Source organism: Apteryx mantelli, chromosome 5 (genome assembly GCF_036417845.1).
Source record: "Apteryx mantelli isolate bAptMan1 chromosome 5, bAptMan1.hap1, whole genome shotgun sequence".
NCBI lineage: Eukaryota > Metazoa > Chordata > Aves > Apterygiformes > Apterygidae > Apteryx > Apteryx mantelli.
Genome location: NC_089982.1, coordinates 69,509,989 through 69,525,305, shown reverse-complemented (window position 1 = coordinate 69,525,305; position 15,317 = coordinate 69,509,989). Strand labels below are relative to the sequence as shown.

Sequence of the window (15,317 nt, the reverse complement as noted above, 5' to 3'; positions counted from 1 at the left end):
CATATATGCTAACAGTCACCAATGAATACAATGCCAGTGTATGATGGTACACGTGTCTATGCATGGGCTACTTATCTCAATGAGTTTTCTAGACTACTTTGATTCAAGTTTTAGGTAAGCAGCTAAAGTTTGAGATGCTCATCTTTAATAAACTTCAAAATTCTATTTCTGTTGAGTCTTAAATTTTTGATATTTTGAATTTTTGTGAAGAGACAAACAAAAGAAAGCTGCTGCATTGTTGTAGGTATCATTTAGCAAGACTTTTCCACTTGATAAAGATACGAGAACTTAGCAACCTTACAAAGAATAACAAGAATTTACACATAGGAAAGAACCTAATATTTAATCTACTGAATCTTCCTGCCAAAGCAGTATTCTTCTCTTCAATCCACAACTGAATCTAGCTTTGAAAGCTTCAAAAGAATTTGAAATACTTTGTGCTCTCAGATTTTCCCACTCTTATTCCTCTGTGTTTTTTTTTCTTTCCATTTTCCTCCTTTTGATACTACTCAGAATTTGAATGACTTTCTTCTCATCTTTCATCACTTTGCTGCAGTTGCTGCGGAACAATATTTATTTATAAAGTGCTGTATGGGTGCTTTCAAGATAGTATTGGCAGAGATGTGGATTATCTGTCTGAAATAAGAAGGCTTCAGCACCGTTCATTCATACAGATGAAGTTTTTTTCCTTTTCGTACCTAATGATACATACATCTTTGTCAAACCCTATTTACTATAAATTAGCTCAGGCATATTCTTCAGTGAATCAAGTTCTTCTTTATTACTCCTCATTACTTGATGTTCCACCCAATTTAATCACATCAGCATACTGGGAAATTGTCCTTAGACTCATTATCCTAGTTGTTTGTATTATGATATGCTTGATAAAGCTGAATTTGTAGCTAGTCCTCTCTATTATATAAGGAAGTTTATCACTGTATATGTAAACTATGTTCTCGATGCCAGATCGAACACCATATCTTTGACATCATTACCATTTTATTTGAAATTTATGACAGCTAAATGTTCAAAGCAGCATTTGCAGTGGAATGCCAATAAAAGCTGCCAGCAATGCAAAAGTTGTAGTTAAGTTTTGGTCTATTTTCCCAATGGCTCTTTTAGCTATTCCAAGTCAGGGGATTTTTGTAAAATAAATTTTTTTAACACCAATCTCTAGACATCATTCCTGAAATGAAAAGTCCTTTGACTAATGGGAGTGTGGTCTGGTGGCTATAATTAGTGACAACAGCTAGTTTATATTCCTGACACTCACAGATTTACAGTGGGATCTGGAGTCATTATTTACATCAGTTTACTCATAGGTAAAATGTGCATAGCAATGCAGTACTATGGTGTTTTGTAAAAAAAATCCTCTACTTCCTCATGTTGAAAGGCTTTTGTTTTTATAAGAGGAGCCAAAACTTAAAGGCTTATACCTGATTATTCCATATCTTTTAGAAAGTTCGTGTCTAAATCTAACTTTGTGTCTGAAAACTGTTACTAAAATTGGCAGCGCATGTTTGTCACAAGAATAGTTTCTCTTCATTATCATGCAACATCATGAACTTCTTGTGAAGCTGTCAAAGTTGTCGCTCATTTGTTATCTGTGCAGTAATAAACCTTTGTTACTGAAAATTATTCTGATGCAGTGTATAAAACAAAGGTTTGCATTAAAACAAAAATAGAGCTATATAAATAAGTCGCCAAACAAAAGGCAAATCTAAGTTGAAACTGATGAACTTTCCCTCAGTTTTCAGTAAAGCAGTTTATTTACTGGGTGTTTGACAAGGTCTGGTTATCCACTCAGATTTGCATAAAACAGTCTTAGGTTCATTCCTGTTTTATGTTTTTTAGTGACTTCTATGTGGGTTCATGTTTTAGAATTTTGCTAAATAGCAGAGGTGATAAAAATGCTTTCAATGCAAAGCAAAGCTCTTTACTCATTAAAATTTGTGGGAATATAAAAAGAACAAAACCAAGACATTTTCTGAGACACAAGAACCAATAATAACCATTTTTCAGATTTTACATTTTCTGTCAACTTTTTTTTTTATATTTTAGCCTTTTTAGTTCCAGAAGCATGAATAACAAGATGTTATAGACAAGGCAGTTACTGTAGGATTTTTACCTGAAGCTGAAATAAAGAAGCAATTCAATTCTCAGATTTTTATGCCAAAAAGTTTCATTAACATTCTTACTAATGAATATTTTTCTTGAAATGGAAAATTCTGAGGTTTGGTCACCACTCATTGTTTCTTGGTAGGAAGTAAAGGCAAGCCAGCAACTGAAAGCAGCTGAAGGAAGATTAGGATGTGGATTTTGTGTTTATCTTTCAGTCCTGTATTTTTTAATAACAAATAACTAATGGCATGCTGTCATCACTACTCAAAAGATAGCAGTAAACTGTAGAATCATTAAATGGATTTTTTCATATAAACCTTGAAGATATGTGATAATGCAACATCTATTCAGATCCTGTGGTGAAGTGGCAACATAAAAATCAGTGATAGGACATTATCTTAACATGTAATGAGGACACCTGAACAACAACCAAAAAAAGTATGGGCAGAGCAGAAGAAAATTAGGCCATGTCTGTGTACATTCATGTAGCTGTACTAAGAACATCACTGGTCTTATTCCTGTCTCTGAAATTTGACCAATTGAAGAACACATGTTTTTGAAATATTAAAATGAGAGACCCTCCTCTATATTCAAAACAGTTTATTGGATTTTTAAATATATCAGGATAGTGTTGGTAAGTACTCACTATTTAGTTTAATAAAATATATTCTAATCCACAGCAACCACAGTTCATGTGTATTTTCTACAATAATAGTTCCAAAACTCTCAACCCAATGTACTTAGTGATATGTAAACCATTCTGTATCCAGTGTTCACTGGATATAACTGAAATCCATCCATTGTAATACTTACTGATTCTCTGCCCAGAAACATATGACACTCATTCTTTGCTTATGAAAATGTGGAGATAAATTAAAACATCACTGCCCCCTGAGAACTTAACTCCCTTTTAAGATTTCATTTACTTTGTATGGTGTATTTTCACCATTGATAATTTGGCAGCAAGTCAAAAAATTCCAACAATGTTTATCTTAATATCTGAGCTCCATATAGAAAATGGTTGATGACATACAATATTTTGAACTTGTGACTTTTTCAGTGGATTTCTAATCACTATGGCAGTACCATAAATTAGTGGGTTGAGTTCAGTGACCTTCAGCCACTATAGTATAATCTTGGAGACACAGCAATTCATTTTCTTCACAGGTATGTAAAATGTCTATCTTCCCTTTCTTACAGTTGCAATATATGAAGGCAAACATTTAACACTAGACGATATGTAGGAAACTCCTTAACTAATATTATGAACACTTTAGACATGTTTTGAAAATGGTTTCTGCTCAGTACAACCTTGCCTATGCTTATGTCTTTCATCAAAACCTGAAAGAAATTGAAAGACAGGCTAATTAAAGAGAAACATTCAGAGACTTGAGAGTATAGATTGAAAGACTAATTATGACTTTTCAGTGTTCTGCTTTGTTTCTGTTTTCCATTTGTATTTTCTCTTTAGTTGCAAAAATGTCCATTTCTACTAGAATTAGCTAACAATGTACAGTTCCTCATCCTACATTTTAAATTATTTTTACACCTTTGACCTCTTTTGGGCTTCTATATCCTGTCTTCCTTAAGAAAAAACAAAGTGAGGGAAATATGATCATGTAAATTAGATGGAAAAGTCATGTTACAATGCTCAGTTTTATAAATTATGCACAAATATTGACTTAGGTATGCTGTAAGACCTCCCAGAATAGGGCCCCAGCATATGCATCTGTTGAAAGAGTCTGCCAAAAAAAGTGTGTTTCAGCCTCCAACGTGTAAAATATGCATATTCAATTACAAAAAATCCTGACATCATTTCAAAAGGGTTTCAGTAACTTGCTGCAGTCCCTGGGAAGCAATAACTTGCATGCCAACAACTCATGTAAATTTTATGTGTCTATTTAACTTGCTTAAACAACAACACCAAAAATAAATTAACAACATTACTACATGGCATTTCTTATAACACACAATACACTGGACTTTCCATCAAAGAACATTCTTACATAAAACAGCATATATACAAGCATCTTTCTACTTCATGCATCATTTTGAGAGTAAGGCAGTCAACCAAAAGCTGATATGTTCAATGTACTTGTTTTTGCCAGATGTTTTTCTTTTGGATACATTTTTTGCTTCAATGTACATGACAGTAATTTTCTCCAACTTGTTAAAAAGAGCCAAAACAATAACCCTGAATAATTATGAAAAGAAATCCACACTTTGAAATATCACCTTTGGCATTTTATTTCTGTGCCAACATTTAAGTTATGTTTTGGGAGTGTAGCAAATGTTTAATGTATACACATTCCTTTAAATAAGAATATGAACTTTCCTTCTATGGGCAAAAAAATGTCTTGTGCCCACATTTGCTTTTTTGTCAGTTCCTCTGTACCATTCCTAAGTGTGCTACAGTCTCCACCAAATGACTAGCAATAGCATACGAACCCTAACTCATACCTAAAACAAATATAGATAGACTGACCTAACCACAGGCATACTTTTAATGAACACAGTTCTGAGTGTTTTATACAGCTGTAATCTAAGATTAGGAACATATGGTTCTGGTGGTAAATTAGCACTATGAAGATATATAGCAGTGAAAATTTCATGACATTTTCGGAATGCATAAAGTACCCTGGTTTTAGATAAATTCAGATCTAACTCATTTTGAAACATGAAGGCTGTAGCCTTGTCAAAACAAGTCTGAATAATGATAATACTATAATGATTTAGTGGAGTTCTTATGAAGAACAATAAGGAGAGTTTTAAATTATCATCTGTGTTAGTGTTTCATCTGCATGGGACTCATATAGAACTATGTTTGAGAATAAGGCCTCATCAGAAAGGCCAAATGATCATTGGGCTAGAAAGATGAAATCCTGTGATATAATTTCATTTCACTTCATTAGATTTTGGGTTTTCAGAATATTTATTAGGGGGACAAAAATGATGGACCTGGAAGTTAACAGTTTTTGGAGATTCACCTGCATGAACACAATTCTGCATACATGGGATGCAGAGACTTCTACCAGAATATAAAGTATTTTGTTGTTAAAGATTTCATGCTAATTAGATGTAAAAGTACATTTCATGAACATCTTGCTTCAGAGAGTCTTTTTTTATCTCATTTCACTTTTCTGGACAGAGCTTAATTGCTAAAAATAGAGAGAAGAAATAATCCAAAACCAGTGTGACTCCCCACCTTTTCATAGAGCGAATACATACTGGGAAGCAAAGTTTAACAACTAACTGTAAATTGATGCTGATATGTATTTGAATGATAACATCCATTTTGCCTTAATTTTGTTGTTGTTCTTCTTCTGCCTACACGCCAATGAGTGGTAATGAAAAATAGGGACTCTGGGAGCATCTAAGACAGCCTTTGGTTCAAAGGTTTTACAATTTAATTTAGATGGGAAAAAGAAAGGGTAAAGGGAAAAGGATCATGAACATATGGTAAGTCTGCCACCAATAAGTGAATGCCTACATTAGTAGAAAGTAGACTGCTGTATTCAGTGGTCTCAGAGGGAAAATGGGGTTCCATTGGCCAGACTGGGCTTTGATCAAGTAATGAAATGTTCTGCAGGAGCTATGTAATACCAGGCAGTTGGATTGTGGCTGCCTTTCAAACATTAAAAGCTTCATTTGTTACTTGATGGTAATAGTTACTTTGGAAATAGTTAAACAAGGCTTTTCCTTCCCTCTTGATAGGACTGAAAACAAATAAAGAATGGGATCATACCAAAGAGAGATGGAAAGACCTATCATGTATAATCAAATACAGATATTTTGCCTGTGTTTTGTTCATCCCAATTTAATTGAAGTTTTTTAAGGCTTCAGAAATGACTGAAGGAATTTGTGTCTTGGATATGTAATTCTCAGCCTATCATCAATGGAAATAAAGATAATATTTGAACTCTTTCCTACCTGTCAGCTGAATTAAGTTTAATGAGAATAAAGTGTAGGGGGAAGCTGAGAGGAAAAAGAATAGATGCATGGAAAATATTTCCTTCACCAAAAGATTAACAGTTTGTGGTTTCTTTTTTTAAATGAAAGTGACCATCTAAAACAAATGAACCCAAGTCAATATTTGTTGTTTTACCTGTCCCTGAAGAGCGTTCACAGTGTAGGTTCCTCAGAAGTAGGTTGTAAATCCATTTTTATCTTAAATTTTAAGAACTATAAAATATGAAGATAATAAATGTAAATGGACAGTTATCACCAAATGGACAAGAATTTCCTGAAGGTTCTGCTTTTCCAGATCCACACTTGACTGAAGTCCATAAAACATCTTGCAATTAAACACCAGTCAAATTTGTAAGAAAATTATAAGGGGACACATAAGTAAAACAAACAGATTTACCATTCTGGAAATAAAGACATCAAAGTTGGTGCTGCCACAATAATATCTATCAGGACTTCCCCACCATCATGAATGATAGTGAATTGTAAAGTACAGTGTTAGAGAAGGAAAGAGGGAGAGGAGGAAAAAGGGAGTGGGAGGGAGAGGGAAAGAAAGACAGTCACTGTGTATATACCAAAACAATAGCTTGGAAGATCATAGCATATACTGTATGTCTTTTTTTCCCCATTGTGATCAGATCTGAAGAATATTATAGACTACATAGGAACTGAGCAGCCCATCTGGATGTAGTAGCAAAAATATGATGACTAAAAAATATGATGGAAGTGTGATGCAAGCTGTAGGTACTGTAGCAATAAAAAAAAATTGTAGACAGATGGCAAAAACAAATTTCTAGTGAAATGAGCTATAAATTCCTTTGGTAGTAGGACTCCAACCAAGACATAACAAGTCTGGATTCTTCTTTAGATTAACCTACAGAATCCTTGGACTAATAATTAATGTTTTATTTCTGTCTCTCAAAGGCAAATAACATATAGGAGCTTTAAAGACCCTGATCCTATTAATCCATATGTCAGTAGCTTTTTTAATATTATAGAAAATAAATATCAGTTTTTGAATAATTAATTTAGAACTGGAAAGAGACATGGGTTAAGAAAATAATTGGTTCAAATTAAAAAAAAATCATTGCCTTTGGGAAAAAGTATTACTAGGAAGTGTCATCACTACATAAACTTTAAGAGGACTATAAGCAAGTGGTTTACTCTTAGTTTGATTCTTTGGGATCCCATTGGTCAATGTTACTTTGAAAATAAAAAGCCATCCTCTAGTGGTACAGATGGCAGGCAATTTCAAAAAATTTCAAAAATTTCAAAAAAGCTTTCATAACCAGAAATAAAACCAGAAAAGGCTGAGTCTTTTCAGGAACTGACTGAAAGAAAGGATGAGTGAAGAGCTGGGTAACACCAGCACCATTTAGCCCTGTGTTGTCATGATGTATTTTTTCCTCCTTACTTTTTTAAAGAAGTAACAATTTAACTTTTATCCATATAAGAGATCTATATTTACTCTGAGAATTTCAAAAGTTCATAGATTTGCAAAGCCAGACAGAAACCTCTTTCAAAGAATACCAGCACAGGAAGGCCTCTTTGGGAAAGTTATCCCAGAATTCCACATATTTATATCAAAATTTTCAAGTTTCTATGAAGTCATATTTGTATTGTCTCCTTTATTCTGATTATTTTAAAGGCATCATATTTTACCAGAAATCTTCACAAGGTGTAATAAGAATGGTCTCATTTTCTTGGAGAGGACTCAAGACTTCAAGATCTGATGATCTTGGACTAATTTGCATCAGGGCTACTTGAACCAGTGATCTCCAGTGAGCAGTACTCATGCTATTGAGTAATCAATACTCTAAGAACAAAAGAATAAGGCTACTTCTCCTGACTATGTAGGGCCTTAGCAGTGAAACTGAATTGAATTGAATCTGTTCAGATATTGCATCCTTCCACACCTTTAAAAGGAAAAAAAAAAATCATGAAGGTAGGTGTTATACAGCTAGGGAATAAGGGTATATTTTTAACATCTTTTCTGTTCTTCTTTTGCTATTATCAGGGTCACTCTCTACAAGGTAATTCAGATTAAAATCATGCATTAATGCAATCTCTGCTAAGCATATCTAACTTTATAGCCAGTGGAATTTAATTAGCAACATCAAAACAGTAACTAAGACATTTGGATCTGTGATTGCACAGGGAGATGGTGTACAGTGAAGAATAATTACACGATTAACTGGTATATATGGTCTGAATTCAAGAATGTTGAATCTGTTAAAAGGCATGCACTTTTCTTGTTTAAATGCTTATTTGCATGCAGCAAGATCTATATGACATATATATGGCTTCTATAATGGGGATATAAAGAGATTAGCCAAGGCCACACAGAATTTTTCTTTAGTTATTATGAATATTATCTAATAAAAACAGTATGGACAAATAAATAAATACTGTTTGTTTTTCTTTGAGTTAGATATTTTATGGAATATATTTAACAATGACTTGTTTTTGTATTTATGAACAGCTGCAAGTTATAGTTTAAAAGCATGTTACCATGGAATCAGTCTTTATAAACTCAAGAGGCTGAGCAGAAGTAGCAGAATGGTATAACCCAAAGTGTTTACCAATTATGGAAAGGAACCCAGCCCAAAATTCTAGATTTATATTACTGTTTTTAGAAAACCAAAACACTTAATCTGCAATTGCATTCCCAGTTTTTTACAAATGCCAGCAGAGGAAACAGTTTAGAAAGCGTACAAACTCCAGGTCAGGACTTTTACAAGAGAGTCAGTGTTGCGTAAACTTGGAACTCATACCCCGTGAGGTGGATGAACTCTGTTTTTTTTTAACAGTGTAATTTTCAAAAAGACTTATGTCATTTAATGGAAGAAAAAAGACCTCTTGAATGTACAATAGTTTGTATTTCTAAAACTTTTGAGTGCCTTTGTAAATTCTATTGTAGGAGAACTTTATAAAGAAGCCGAGCTTACAATCATGCCTTTGTCTTCCAAGTAACGTCATTTCAAGTCACACACCTGGGAGACTGTTCAGCTTTTTGAAAACTTTTGTCTATATCTTTTGTAGAGAAAGGCTAATTTGACATCCCATGATACATATTTCTTTATGGATTTCTTATGTACTAAACTACAAAAATAATCTCATCCTAAAAAAATTACTTTATTCTACTTGTGGGACCAGACTGTCACTAACTTCTATCCTGTTGTTGAGGAAGCACAAAACGTCAACAGCAAAGGTGGTTCTTTGATAAGCCACTCCAACGCTAACTCACATTTCCTTTCCTAGAACTACCTCAGTCTAAGGCGAAAAATAAGCTACCAGCATGCAATTCATTTTTCCTTCTCAGGGAACCCTGCTCTGAGGCCAAGACTCTTTAAGTCTGCCTTGATATGTCATGTATACCATATTCACTTGAAAGTACAGATTTTCAATTAGTCAGACAATAATATTTCCCTTTTACCAAGGGCAAATGCAAAGATAATTACCTGCAAGGATAAGTGACAACCTTGCCTGCAGTTTGGAAACAGACATTAATAAGCACTTCTCTAGAGACTTTAAAATGAATCTGTAAAGAAACACAGAGGAAAACTTGGGTATATTTGACTATAAGATCACCAGTATCTGAGCACTGCTTCAACCCCCTACTATTTAATGGGGAAATATCCCCAGGTGAACACAGAAATATATAGTGGAAAATGGTGGCAGGCAAGACAGTTTTCAACAGTTGCGCTTTGTTTTCTTGACCTATTCTCTGGCAGAACAATACACTGCTGCCCCACTGGGTGGCCCCTATGCTATACTTTTAATATTTTTTATATCTTCAAATATAATTTCTTTTTAAGCACTATTTTCTTTAATTTATATGATTAGCCAAACCAGGAGTTGGAAAGATAATATTTTTTAACTTCCTTTCTGATGAATAATAAATGTCACATAGGAATTAGAAAGTAGGATATAGTTGCATGTGCCATCTGCTGCATATGGGAACAGAAGAAAGATATTAGACTTTAAATTAGGGGTTTCTTCATAGAAATTCAAAGATGAAAGGAAACCACACCGATCACTAGGAAAGTAATAGCAGTCTCTATCAATCTTTAGAAATCTCTATCAGTGCTTAGAAAATCTCACAATATGACAAGGTACTCTTGAGAGACATCTATGGAGTAACTACAAAGTGTATTTAAACAGAAATTAATGTCATTAAACACACACAGTCTTCTGATTATTCACTTTAATTTCTTTTTAGTTCCTTACAGGTGCCTCAGGCCTATGATAGCAGGATATGTGGAGACATTTCTGAGGTAAATTATCAAACCCTGTATGCTGCATTCCCATAGCAACTAATTTTGCAACAGTGGAACTACATATTTACATAAAAATTCACTTTAAAAAATAATTAGCTGCATTCTTACCTCAGAAGGGGAAGCTGTAGGTGTGCACATCACCCCATGTAAAAAAATCTTTATACCTTTCCCCCGCGCTGAATCCTGATGGCTCACGTTAACGGAAGCTGCTTCTATTTGTTCTGGTTGCCCATTCTGTCTCAGATAGATCTACAGGTCTCAGGACAGCTCTGTCGGGCTTGAGCCACCATGGGGATCAGTGCCATCTCCAGGGTGGTGTCTTCATGTGACAGGACAGGAAAGGAGGTGGCTGGCAAAGACCGGGTGCTGCGGGGTGTGCGAGAGTGGGAGTCTGGATGTGGCACAAGCGCCCTGCGGACCCGTCAGCCCTCGGTGGTGCCGTTTACCTCCCTGCTTCAAATGCCCCCCTCCGGACTCTGCAACCCTGGCGAGCTCTTCTGCCTGGTATGAAACAGCCCAGATACTTCAGGATATGTCACTGGCTTCAGTTTTGGTGTTTCCTACAGTGGAAGAAATACTGAATTACAGTTTGTTATCTTCTGTCGTATCATCTATGGCTTGAATGCTATACACAGATCTTTAGTTTAAATAATTGTCAGAAACCCTTTTTCTTAATACGTGATGCCAATGTTTACAATACCTTTAAGCAGAATAGGAGTGGAATAAATAGAAAAATAAAGAGGAGGAGAACACTAATTGTTTTAAAAAATAGAAAAAAACAGCTTCAGAACAACTTGTTATACACATTAAACAACTTTCTTGAAAAAATCTTATAAGACAGTATTTTATTATTGGCTGTAATTCTATAGTGCCATAGAAGTCCCAACCTGGGATCAAGATGTCTTTGTCACAGAGCCCTACAACAACTGTGGCCACTTTCCTGACAGAATGAGGGGGTACACAGTTAGGTTTCACTAAGGTTTTTATATATCTTAACTTTAATTGAATGTTTCTTACAACAAATGTGAGGATGGCAAAAGGAGAACATTGATGACAAACAGTAGCTTAAATTGGTCAAAACTATCTAACGAAATTAGCACTCAGTTATACACAATATCTCTATAGTGAGCTGGCAGAGAGAGTGAAAACACCATTCTGCAACCTACAGATAATACTAGATGGGAAGACTCGTGAACAGCAGAAAAGATGTAGAACAAGTACACTGTCCTTGAAGAAACTGCAAATGCTATAAATTTGAACTTTTAACTTTCCTCTGTTTTCTATGCCCCTTCCTATATTTTTTTCTTTTCTTATCTCAGTTTTCCTTGTGACTCAAAATATCTGACAAATACAGAATAGGAATATTATGACTTTTAAATTTCTTTCTGATTGTTTCCTCTCCTTTTTTCTTCAAAAAAGAAATATCTCCACACACAAAAATATGCAGGCATACATTTATGTGCCTGTAAGGGTAAACATATGCATGGTAAATTATAATTGCAGCTGATAGAGGTGTATCCAGCAAATTTTACATTGCCTGGCATGGATATTGATAACAGTGTAGCCTCAGAAGCCTCAAATTCAGGATAGGATGCCAAACTTGCTGGCATCCCCTTGGCTAATTATACAGTTGACTAGTCAAATATTATTCAGTCCAAATAAAATAGACCTTTTCCAATGGGAATACTTGTGCAGACAAAAAAAAGTATTCATTCTTTCTAGCACCTAAAATTTACCAGATATTTGTATGGGTGTAACAAATTAGTTTTTGGAAGTGAGTGAATTTTCTTTTTTAGTGTAAACATAGTGCCATGATACACATTTTCTTACGCTAGCTTAACAGAGAGATACAAGAATAAGTTATGAAAAATAAATCCAATCATATTTTAAATCAGCCCCCAAATAGCTATTTTTGAGGTGGAAAAAAAGCACCAAGACTTCTGTTTCTTTGCCTTTACAGGGTCAGTATTGTCAAAGTGCATATTTAGCTCTTGTGTGAACTAGGTCTAAAATATGGCTCAATATTCCAGTAATATTCAGATGACATGGGACAATTTTACTTTCTCAGATAACTCCATGACCTCATCTTCTTACTTTCCATACTGTTCATATTCCTTTCTGAGATGAAACCTGGGTATGGTTCAGGTGATAACGTGCTTCAGAGACCCCTCCCTGAATACAGGACAAAGGGAAGAGTGGAACTGTACCTGGTTAGTCTCATTCTGACCTGCAGACACAGCAATACCGTTTCCATGGCTTTCCTCAAGCAGACATCTCAACAATCCCTTAAATGGCACTGCTGGATGTATAACACAATCTTAGTGTCACACTCTAATGTTACCAAGCTTGAATTGAAGAACCCTTCTAATAAAACAAACAAACAAACAACAACAAATTAGATTTAAGGGCTGCAAGGGTGTCATGCACACTCCAGAGGAGAATTGGACCAAGAGCTATGCTGTGTGGCAGTAGCCTTGTTCACTTTAGAAAGCCTAGCCCTGAAAAGCATGGGCATGTGGCTCTTTGTTCACTTGGCTATGGAGCAAGGGGCTGCTCTTTGGGAAAAAGCTTTTATCAGTGTAGCTGTAATATGTCTTCTAATATTTCCTCTTAGCTAGCCATCTACTACCATGAACTGGATCCAAACAGATTACGCTATGAATGAATCAACTATGGTTGAAGGCAAGTTTCACCTGTGAGCAGTGCTTCCTTGTGCCAATTAGAAGACTCCAAAATATTATAAGAACATCAGACCTGTCCTCTGTTCCCTGCTCTGTTTGCAGTAAATAGTGACTTGCAATCTGTTGATATTTATTTTCATTGTATTTACTCGCCCAAGCCCAGGCAAGTCAAAAAATTGCCTACAACTTCAGGAGGAAGACTCTGGTTGAGAAGTCACTCCCCACTACTCCATTACTGGGAAGTGTGTCCTTGCAGGAAACAGGAGTGTGAGGATCATCTCAAATTCCCGCTGGAGGCTCTTACAGAAAATAAGAACTGTCTCAAACATCACCACCCTAACCCTGCGTTCTCCACCATAACCACAGAAAGCAAAATAAACCCAACAAACCTGAAATATCTAATGCATCTTCTCCTGCAAGGAGGACAAGAGCACCCACCACGCAGGGTGCTCACTGCACAGCTGGGAAGCAGTGAGACCCTACATATGTGGGCTGGAAAAGGTGGGAACACTGCTTAGAGTTCTGCTCTAGGCAGCAGACAGCAAGGCCGATGCTCCTCGCTAGTGCTGAGAATAGGTAGGATGAGACAAATGGGATATGAAAGAGATGGCTTTACAAGGAGTTGCTGGACATTACATATGATAAAGTCTACTCCCAGAGCTTAAGAGAAACAAAGATGATTGGAAAGATGGAAGTCTGACAGAATTATACGCATGTATCCTTTGCAGAATTTAAGAAAGTCTGAAAATTCACACATAGTTAATTAAATATTGCTTGCAGTTTCCAAAGCCGTAGCAGTCTTAAGAGTCTTAGTTACATTTTTTTCATGTTATCATTTTTGTTAGCTAGGAAGCCAGCCTCCAGTGTTTTGTTTACTCTATGTTATTGTCTCAAAAATAGCATCTGAAAAGAGGAGAATTGCACTCCTCAGTTTTTGGTAAACTCTTTTCCCCAGAAATCAGTGATACGAAAGAGAAACAGGGCAACAGAGAGTGCCTTTCAAAAACCCATCTGGACAGCGCTGTGTGTGTTAATTTTGTGGGGGACAAGACAAAACAAAGCACATTCTACTGGGAAAAAAAAGGAGTTTTATAACTCAGCATATTGTCCTCATGTTCTGGTTGCTGTTGACTGCACACACATTCCTCACGGAGCTCCCTGTGTTCATCAGACAAGAAGAAAAAATAAAGTGCATTGAAATACGTTGTGTACAGCAGGCTTCACACGTACTGTTTTCACAGGAGTCTCCAGCTTCTGCTGACATGGCTCTGATTTTGACAAGACAGGTCAGTCCAGTTCAAAAGCTGGAACCCATAATGGCAACACTTTACAGTAAATATGTGGGAAAAATGAACTATAATGGAATACAAATATTTTTGAGCAACTGCTAACTGCTGGGGTTGGGCCAAATGGACATTTGGCCTGGGGCACCAGATTTTTCATAGGCACATGTATTGTTTACTGAGCACTTAGTCCGTCTATCTGTTACCTTCAATCACTCATGGGTGCCTTCCTTCTGCTTCCAGGATGGCTGAGTCAAGACGTCTCGCCACAGCCTGGCAGCAGGAAGCCTTGATGTAGCCTCGAAGATGAGGGAAGGCAGCTGCAGATGAGTGAATGAATGAAACCAGAGTGTGATGCAGACAGAAGCTTAGTCTGCATGTTACCATCTTGCGGATTTCTTTTGTTTTGACTTCGTTAAATTGGAGTCTGCCCTCTGCATTTGGGAGGCTGAGGTCCCAAATAGCAGTTTTGGATATAAAAAGGCAAAACAGTTGAAGGGTTTATTCACAGTATATATTGGCAACTCTGAGCTTGTCTGTCTTTCTTCTTTCCTTCTGTTCATCTTCTTCCAGACCTTGTTTGATTTCATGTGTTCTGACTTCCCTCAAGCTGACTTTCTCTCTAAATTTTTCCTCTATTTAATTTTTTTTAAATTTTTAATTTACTTTTATTAACACTTTACATTTAAATGATATGTAATTTGTACAGGTCTCAGATAACTTCTCAAGATGTATTCACTGATGCATTCAGTCCTCTGATGACTAACAATGTCCTTCAGAGAAACTTAAAAACAGAATAAGAACTACAGCTCTAGGCTTTGCCTAGGCAGGACAGTCTCTTGTGCATTTTTGATATCGTGTCTCTTTACACCAATAACCTACATTGAAAAGACTGGAAAGCATTAAAACAAGGTCTAAATAACCAAAAAAACCCAACCAACTTAGAAACACTCACTATCGTACAAGTGACCCATTCTGACCTTGTG

The 15,317-nt window shown here is 35.8% G+C and overlaps 1 long non-coding RNA gene across 1 annotated transcript in view; it reads left to right on the top strand.

The window, feature by feature from the left end:
* LOC106498726 (uncharacterized) overlaps nt 1-14,958 on the top strand; it is a 98,433-nt gene extending 83,475 nt beyond the window's left edge. The window contains exons 9-10 of the long non-coding RNA XR_010884460.1: nt 10,310-10,364; nt 14,575-14,958. This is a non-coding gene — a long non-coding RNA (uncharacterized lncRNA). The remainder of the gene's footprint in view (nt 1-10,309; nt 10,365-14,574) is intronic.
* The last annotated feature ends 359 nt before the right edge of the window (nt 14,959-15,317 follow it).